Below are 8,087 nucleotides of genomic sequence, written 5' to 3' on the forward strand. Positions count from 1 at the left end.
TTGGGGACCAATCACAGCTTGATTTTGGTTTAAGTACACAGAGTATTCCCTTTTAGTTACTCATGTGGGATTTTTGCAGGTGGACATCAGCAATCTATTGAGCATATACTGGGCTCGCTTTAGGAGCGAGAAAGCAGAGTAGTGACCCTGGGCACTCCACACTGCTGGGTTGTGCATTCTTTTTCCCCCCTTGCTCCACTGATTGGCTGGCCTTTTGCTGTGGTAATGGGGGGTTGGCTCAGCCGCTCTAGGTGAACGGGAGGGGGGCCTGAAACCATTTTCCACTTTGATTGGCAAAACACCTGGGCTTGCCCTGTGCATGTAGTAATGTCACCCAGCTAAGGCAGCAGCCATCCTCCAGGTCCTCCACCTGTTATCTTTGAGGGCCTGTATTGCCTTGTATCTGGCCACAAATGAAACTTGCCACTTGTAATTTAGGCTGGTGTAGTTGTGTCATGTTTGTTGTAAGCAGGATGCACATCCAGCAAGTGTGGGCTTCTAAAGCCAGATCTATAGTGGTAGTCTGTATGCTGCAGTGTAGAGATAAAATGTATTTTCTTGTAAGTGCTGCTCCAGGAGAGTGTCTGTGATGCTTACTGGCTACTCTGTTGTGCACCAAGACTCTTCTTTATCACTGCAGAGTGAGATGTGGCTTGGCCTATTGCCATTGCGGCTGCTCTTTAGTTTGCCTATTGGATCTAATTAGCATGACTGCTCTCAGGCCTACCTCCATCCTACCCAGTTTTCCCACTCCATAGACTCTTTGTGCACTGGCAATGCCACACATAATCCCTTTTGGGCTCCGTTGTGTGGCACTTATACCTCTTTAAGCCCACATAGGTTGCACAGGCAAACCAAAATTCATCAGCTATGAATTGTTAATTAGCAAGTCAATGTCAGGCAGGGCTTTTATTGCCTAGCATTGCTGCCTCTGTAAGGAACCTCTGTTTTGTAACAAATTGTTGTGAGCACTTGCGCTCTCTCTCTCTTGTGTGCCATTTGGTGTGTCCTTCACATAACCTATTTCCTTAAACTTAAAAATCAAGCAAGATTCTATCAAGCAAGATTCTTTTCCTCGACCTTGGTTGTTTCTAAGAAAAGTTGTTTCTTATCCCGTTTGTATTTTATAAATGGACTCTTTGTAGAAATTTTTAGAGCTCCTTCTCTTACTTTTAGGGTTATACAACAGGAGGAAATACATTTCTTTTTATATTGAAAATACCCTGCCTTTTTCACAAATTACAGAATAACGAACGGCTTTCATGTCCTCATTAGATATGTTCAGAACTGTTTCAGGATATTTTAATTGGAAAAAGATTGGATAGGTGCCTTCTAATAACCTCTGTATCTCTTTTTATCTTTATACCTTTACAAGATGATTATATAAGTGAACCTTTAATACCTGAGGTGTTGAAAATCCAACTGCAGGGCTAGTAACAACAATTATTTCTTTGCTTTCTTAAGGCAGTGAAAAAAGATTTGGAGAAACGTTTACATCCCCCTGGTGAGGCTGTTAAAATAAAAACATTAGTAGGTTTAGTTAATTACTTTAGGTACTTTTACCCTTTATACTCATTTTATATTTTTAAAGCAAATGTACATCATGGAGGCTTTTAACAAATTTACTGTAGTAATTAGATTACTAGCTTCTCAGGCTATTATACCGTAAAACGAAAGGGAACTTTGCTGGCCTACTTTTTATATTGCATTGCTTTTCCTTACTAGGCTGTATGCTGATGTCTGTTTTTCTCTTTACAACAGTAATACTGTAACAGGAAAAGGTAAAAAGGAAACAACACAGTTGTGGAAGAAGGATGGTCTAGTGGTTCAGAACTAAATCTTGAAGTCTGAGTTCTTTTCCAACCGCTACTACAGAGTTACTTTGAAATTTGGGGCAAGTCACACATTGTCTAGATGTTCCTATCTTTATGGTGGGTATAACATATATCTACACAACACAGATGTTGTGAACTTTAATTCACCTACATATTGGTGAAGCAATTTGAAGTGCTAGGATGGAATGTCATATTGCTACACAAGTGAATAAAGGATCAAGGTTGCCCAGGGTCGAGAGATCTCTGAATGATAGTTTTACCCTAACTGTGCTCTAACTGGAGTGTTGAGATGTGCATAGGAGTAGTTTATCTCGCTGTTGCAATCACTGTCATGTCAAAATGGGATTCAGGTCTTTTTCTGGCCAAAAAATATCTTCCAGTGAAGCAGTGCATGTGTCTAATTGCCTTCTGGGCAAGTTATACAGCTTCTTAAACGGAAGTTGCCAAGAGACTGAAGGAAACCTAAATGGAAGATAACAGCCTTCTTACTGGTCTCTTTGAACTTGAGCTCCACTGGTCTCTTTGAACTTGTAGTAGCTTCAGATGTCATCAATATATCAATGATATTCCCTTTTTTTGGGGGGGATTCTTTCCATTTCAGAGAGATGTCACTTATTTTCCTTCCCGTGCTTGTGAAAATTAATTTTTTAAAAGGAAAAAATACCTACTAATCACAGTAAAGTCACTCTGATTGCAGGAATTGGCATATAAACTATGGCTGCCTGTAAACTTTCTTTGATCAAGTCTTATCCCCTGTGGAATCGAAATGCATGGGGTTAAATTTTATTGTAGCATCTTTGTATTGTATTTTACCTTCATTAAATGGAATGTTTTCCTCTTCTGCACTTTGCAGTACATTTAGGATGACCTGACAGAAAAGTGTGAAAAATTGGGACAGAAGGTGGGGGGTAATAGGAGTCTATATAAGAAAAAGACCCCAAAATTGGAAATGTCTCTATAAAATTGGGACATCTGGTCATCCTAAGCACGTTTCTGACTACTGTCATGCTTTGCTTCATCAGCTGCATCATAAATTAATACCCAGTGAATGTCACCAAATATCTTATTTGACTTCTGGAATATTTCACTGGCAAATTTAATCCCAAATGGTAATTTATAAAATCAATAGCATATCCACAGTGTATTGAACATACATAACAGGGAAGACTCAGCATTCAGTTTCACTAGTCAGCAATATTTTGATTTTTTCCCTGCATGCAGAATATCAGGCTTGACTGAACATAAGCTTAAGTCTTATGAGCCACAATCCGTTTTATTCCCCATTCACACACTTTGTTCACTGTCCTTATTCGTTCTCATTCAGTCCAACTGTGAGCCAATCACTCTCTTCTTCTGAGTCTCGCATCACAGCATTGCCTCTCCCTTATCACGTGTATTTTATTTTTAATGCTCCTTTTCTTCCCTCTTGCATATTCTGCCAAAATTATTGCCACTGTCTCCCCCACCCCGACCATCCACACACACACCCAAAGTCATATGCCCCTACATCTCTATGCATCCCTGATTTTGCTACCCCTGTTCCTTCTACTCTTCTGTATGCCAGCAGACCTGTCTGGAGGATCAGTTAGAGCACTGATCTTTCACCAGGCCCAGCAAGGGGATGCTGAGCAGGGTGCTTTGTGGACTACTAGGAGCAGTGGCAGTCATGAGGCATGGGAGAGAAGCAGCCTTTGAACCTATTCTCCCCATTGGCAACTCCTACACACCCCAGCCAGGAGACAGTAATTGTAACCACAGAAGAAGGGAACTCCTGCCCCCTGGTAGGACAGCCTCAGAGCTTCCTTGCCCAGTTAGAGACAATGAAATAAGTGACCCTGAGCCCCTTCCATTGAGCAACAAGCATTGTTCAGGATGCAGTGTTTGTCAACAGAGGTTGTGACCAGGTACCCTTGTAGCTTAGGGACAATTTCTTGCCTTCTCATGTGTTTCAAAAGCCTGGTATCCAACAACTGAACATTTTTTCTGGAGTGGGTAGGTGCTGCCTTTGTATCGCATTATTTAACTTGCTGGAGTTTAAATGAACTCTTAAGACTTTTTTTCTCTCTTACAGCCAGATCACTGGCCCACTCAGTGGTAACATTTACTTTAATTCCTGCATCATTAATGGTGGTTGCTTTTCTTGCACGTGCACAAGTCAGTACATTTGTATCTTCATAAATATAGTGTTCACTGCTGATTTTACACTTCGATGGTCCCTCAAACACTTAAAACATTGGGAGTGTCTGTTGCTAATGAGGAAGGATTTCCAGCAAAAAGAACAATTGTTTATTGCCTGTCATACCCCAGTAATAAAAGTCCAAAATAACCCTTGAAATGAGGGAAAAAACACAAACAAAGGAGGAAGAACAATCCCAAACTATCTATCTAAATACAGTTAATTTGAACAAGCTGGATGCTCAATCTCAGGCTGAAGGCAATTGAGAAGGAACTGAGGGTGGTTTGCGCATGCAGCCCTATATAACCTCAGTGCAGAGCAAGGGGGTGCGTGAGGCACATGTGGGGCCTGAACAGGCACTGCTACTGACAATCTCCGATCCAAGGCGAGTGGGGCACCCATAGGGACTCTACTCAAAGATGAATCAATGACTTAATCAAATCATGATCTTGAGGAAAGCAATAGAAATCTAACTTGTGGAGTCCTATTAAATTTAAAAAATGAAATTGCTTCAGAGTTTTCATTGTTTTAGAAATACTGAAAAGTATGAGTATTTTAAATAGCTCCTCACATGCTGGTAATTATCCTAACTGCTTCTTCATTGTTTTTTAACACTTTTTTTTAGTGTAAAGCATAGCTGTAGTTTATATTAATTAAAACTAGTTCATGTTACAAGCTTAACATTTACTGTGCACAACCAATCTTGTGCCTTCCTACACAAAGTATCCAGAAATAAATAATTGTGATGACATAATACTAGTTATCCTCTTCACCGTCCCATCTTTAAGTTCATTAAGAATATCTAACACAATTATTATCTGACTCTTTCAAAACCAGACTCCTTCTGTTTCTGCAAACTAACTTATACATTAACTTGAACATTGAGTATATATCATTAGGAAATCAAACTGACATGGAATGCTTTTAGGACGAGTGGCCCACAGTTGTGTCAATTCTGCTGTCTTGATGTGTTGAAGATACTTGATTTTCCAAACTCCCATTGTGGGCTTTCCTGGTGGTTGGTAGAGGAAGGAGCTGAAATTTACAATGAAAATTAAATATTTCACTTCATGAGCAGGTTTATGTTCTCAGTTATTCTCCATGACTAATAATGCTTTAGTTGTTTGTAATGTATGGTTGCCTTTGTCTCATGTTCATATGCCACACTTGTACTCCTTTCCACAGTCATATGCTGTATTAGAAGTGCAGCCTTTCCGTCAGGGGTGCAAATGGCAGCTACAAGTGTGAGATTCAAAATTTTTAGGGGTCCTATTTTGAAAATAACTAAAACAACAAAGTCTCATGCCTCTGCCTAGAGTCTTACTTTATTTTTCTCAAAGCTAAAATTAACGCCTTAGTCAACCTTCACAAGTTCTTCTCCACTCGCCAATGGAATAAGGAACACAGGAATCTTATGGAAGAGAAAGGGAACACAGTCACAACTCTCTCCCCACCAAACCTCCTCAGTATTTATATAAGAAACCCAAGTCAATATATCAGGAATTTCTTCATCTCACTTTCCGCCAGTCTCAATAAATGTCCAGCGGAAGAAAGTCCCCAAACCCTGACCACCCATGGGCATTGACAACTGAGGTGAGATCGTAGGATGGGCTTTAGCCTCCTGCAAAACTAGGGACTGCATTAATAAAGAAAACACTGAGTTTGGAACAGAAGCTTGTTTATTTAACTTATAATAAAGTGGACAATTTAGAGCTATGTATGTAAACTGAAAATGTATTCTGCTTCTCAAGCACCCAAAGAAATGCTGCTTTGCTCCCATGCCCCCATCTTGCTTTGTCATAAGTAACTGTATTCTGGGTCACATTCGCAGGAATAGCCTCCAGCTACGTACCCTGCAAACTGAACAACTTAAGTAAATAACTGTTAGGCATGAGGGGATGGGCCTGCATAGGTCAGGCCCAGTTGTGCAAATACAGACTGTAGCAGTGTCAGGAGATTGTGGGGAAATGGGGGCAGAACATAGACCAGAAGCACAGGCTTGAGGCCTTCAGCTGCCAGAGTGCATGGGGAGAGGGTAGTGATTCTACAAGAAAGTACAATGCAAAACTCTTGCAAGGTCCTATCAGCAGTATGTGCTGGCTACTGAGTATGTCAGGAAACAGATCTTGGCCACGTACCTGACATCTAGGCCCTTGGTGCATATCAAGAATGATGAGTGAATTTAGCATTGTGTGGCATCTGCTGCTGTGGCCTCACAGAGGCAGAATAGCCTTTCAATCAGATGGTGGGAGGATTGACCCCCTAAAACCAAAATACATGCTGATTATCTCCTTTGTGTGGGGCTTGAGTTTGTGTGGTCCATGGTGCTGTTTCTGCAGGTGAGGTTTCCCCACTGCCTGGGTCTCTGATCATTCCATGTCTGTGTGTCACTATTAGAGTGAGGGATATGTCATGAGCTAGGTGGCTGATATGAGTATGCCCTTCTCTGGCCCACTAGCAGTTGGGAAAGCTGCGAAGAGAAATAGTAGGTGGAAAAATGGAATTGGAAAACAGTGGTTGGCCACCATGTGCCTCCCTGACTGCTGACACTTCCTATTCCCGTGTCTAAAATATGAAGTGCAAGAAGAAAATAATTCCTTCAAATCATCAAGAATCATAAGACTTCTCATCAAAAAGGGATGAGGAAAAATGACTGTGAGAAAGGAGAGATACATGTGAGATGGCATTGGACTACATAACAACCTGTCCCCAAACCAGGAATGGACACAGGAGATAAAACCCCAAACAAAAGGTGTAACTGTACCCTAGATACATCAGACCCATCCATGAAAGACAGCTGGGGGTGTGGGGTGTCTGTCACTTTAACAACACTTTTAATAGCTTGTCATGCCAGTAAAGTCTCAGTGAACTGCATTTTCTGTTGCTCTAGTCTGAGGAGGCTCCATTGCTTTGCTGTGCTACTTGTTATAAATGGGCTTGTTCCCTGTTATCTGGTCATTTGTGGACATGGGTCTTAGACTTCTAGGCTGTAGGTGGCAGATGTTTCTCTTGTCTTATTATTTAACTTGTACTCCCCGTCTGTCTCCATCTATCTCTTGTCTTATACTTAGATTGTAAGCTCCTTGGGGCAGGGACTTAGCACAATGGGGTCCTGGTCCATGACTGGTGCTCCTAGGAGCTATGGTAATACAAATAAATAATCATAGAATCATAGAAGAGTAGACTAGAAGGGACCTTAGTAGGTCATCTAGTCCAGTCTCCTGCACTAAAGGCAAAATTAAGTAAAAAAACTAGACCGTTTCTGAAAGGTGTTTGTCTAACCTGTTCTTAAAAACCTCCAATGATGGAGATTCCACAACTTCCCTAGATAATTTGTTCCAGTGCTTAACCACTCTAACAGTTAAGAATTTTTTCCTAACATCCAACCTAAACTTCCTTTGCTGCAATTTAAGCCCATTGCTTCTTGTCCTAACCTCAGAGGTTAATGAGAACAATTTTTCACCCTCTTCCTTATAACAACCTTTCATGTACTTGAAAACTGTTATCATATCCCCTCCCTCAGTTTTCTCTTCTCCAAACTAAACAAACCCATTTTTTTCCAATCTATCCCCATAGGTCATGTTTTCTAGACCTTTAGTCATTTTTGTTGCTCTCCTCTGGACTTTCTCCAATTTGTCCAAATTTTTCCTGCTATGTGACACTCAGAATGGGACACAATACTCCAGCTGAGGCCTTATCAGCAGGAGTAGAGTGGAAGAATTGCTTCTTGTGTCTTGCTTACAACACTCCTGCTAATACATCCCAGAATGATGTTTGCCTTTTTTTTTTTTTTTTTGCAACAGCGTTATTCTGTTGACTCATATTTAGCTTGTGATCCACTATGACCCCCAGGTCCCTTTCTGCAGTACTCCTTCTTAGGCAGTCATTTCCTATTTAGTATGTGAGCAACTGATTGTGCCTTCGTAAGTGGAGTACTTTGTATTCATCCTTATTGAATTTCATCCTATTTACTTCAGACCATTTCTCCAGTTTGTCCAGATCATTTTGAATTTTAATCCTATCCTCCAAAGCACTTCAAACCCCTCTCACAGCTTGGCATTGTCCACAAACTTTAT

This window comes from Gopherus flavomarginatus, chromosome 1 (genome assembly GCF_025201925.1).
Source record: "Gopherus flavomarginatus isolate rGopFla2 chromosome 1, rGopFla2.mat.asm, whole genome shotgun sequence".
NCBI classification, from domain to species: Eukaryota; Metazoa; Chordata; order Testudines; family Testudinidae; genus Gopherus; species Gopherus flavomarginatus.